Source organism: Pleurodeles waltl, chromosome 5, assembly GCF_031143425.1.
Source record: "Pleurodeles waltl isolate 20211129_DDA chromosome 5, aPleWal1.hap1.20221129, whole genome shotgun sequence".
Classification (NCBI taxonomy): domain Eukaryota; kingdom Metazoa; phylum Chordata; class Amphibia; order Caudata; family Salamandridae; genus Pleurodeles; species Pleurodeles waltl.
This window is the reverse complement of record NC_090444.1, coordinates 609,883,592-609,885,190: the sequence shown is the minus strand read 5'-3', so window position 1 is coordinate 609,885,190 and position 1,599 is coordinate 609,883,592.

The window sequence follows — 1,599 nt, the reverse complement described above, 5'->3', positions numbered from 1 at the left end:
TTCTTGTGAAATGCAAGAACTTAAGAGGACGCTCTGATGTACTGGGGCAGGTCTTTCCAGACTTTTGGAACAAGGTAGAAGATGCAACCACCAGATCTGTTTCTGAACCTGCAGGACGTTTCTGTGAGTAGAAGTCAAGCGGAGCGGAGGTGTCTGGTAGGTTTGTGGAAGTTCATGCAGTTGTTGAGGTACATGGGATTATTGTTGTGTCAGGATTTGTATGTGCATGTGAGAACTTTGAAGGGCACTTCTTTGTGGATTAGGAGCCAGTTGAGCTTTTTGAAGTGCATGGTGATATGATTGCGAGGAGGAAGGTTGAGGATGTGCCAGGCTGTTGAGTTTTGAATGTTTTTTAGTCTTCTGGTTAGTTTAGCATTGATTCCATCCTAGGGTGTGTTGACGAAGACCAGCTAGCTGATATAAGGGCTTAGGTGAAGGTTCTGTACATGTTGGTGGGATGCCATTTAAAGACCTTGTTGAGCGTGTGGAAGCAGGAGATGGAGCCTGCGCGTAGTTGGCTGGTCATGGGCAGTCATTGTGTCTGTGTTTAGCTTGGGCCCGTTGGTTTTCATACCTCTGATGATTTCAGTGCCTTTTGGAGAGGGAGAGCATGAGCTCCTCGACATTGGATATGATGTTATTTCCATGAATGTGGGTTCATGTAGACATTGAACAGAGTGGGACTGAATGAAACTCGTTGTAGAACTCCACAAATTAGGTTGATGGTGTCTGAGGTGAAGGGGGACAGGCTGACCAACTGGGTGTGGCCTGTCCAGAAGGAGCAAATCCAGTGATATGCAGTACCTTGGGTGCCTGCTTTGTGCAGTTGTTGGATAAGAATGAGGTGAGAGACAGTGTTGAAGGCTGCTGAAAGATCCAGTAGGCTGAGTACAGCGGTGTCATCTCTGTCCATGATCATCCAGATGTCATCTATGGCGGTAAAGACAGTCTCTGTACTGTGGTTGTTGCTGAATCTGATTGAGTGGTGTCATTGAAGAGGTTGGCTAGGTGTTTGCTAATCATCTTTTCCATAAGTTTGCTGCGTAAGATAGCAGGGAGTTAGGATGGTTGCTAGCTTGCATATTCAGTCTGCTGTGTGTTTCTTGATAAAGGAGAGCACTATGATGTGTTTCCAGGTGTCCGAGTATGTTGCTGTGATGATTGAAATGTTCAGGATCAGGGTGAGGGCTGTGCTGATCAGGGTCGTCCAATCCTTTAATGAAGATGTGGTGAGGGCAGGGGTCCAAGAGTGCTTTGGCATGTATGGACTGCATGGTCACTGCAGTTTCTTGAGTGCTGATGAGTGCTGATGGTGGGTCATGTGGTCAGAGTTGTCCTCTGGGTGTTGGTAGAGATGGACAGGAGGATTGCAAGCATGAAAAGGTCCAGTTGGGGGCTTGAGGTTTTTATATATGCTGGTGATCTTATTACTGAATAATAGGGACAGCTAGGTGCAAGTTCCTGAGAGGGGGGGTTACGCTGATGGATCTTTCTGCCAGGTGGATGAAATCTTGCCCTATAGAAAAGATTTTCTTGGTGCCTTTGGTCTTAGTTTTGATGTAGTCAGTGATTGTGGAGGATTTGATGGCTCTGATCTCC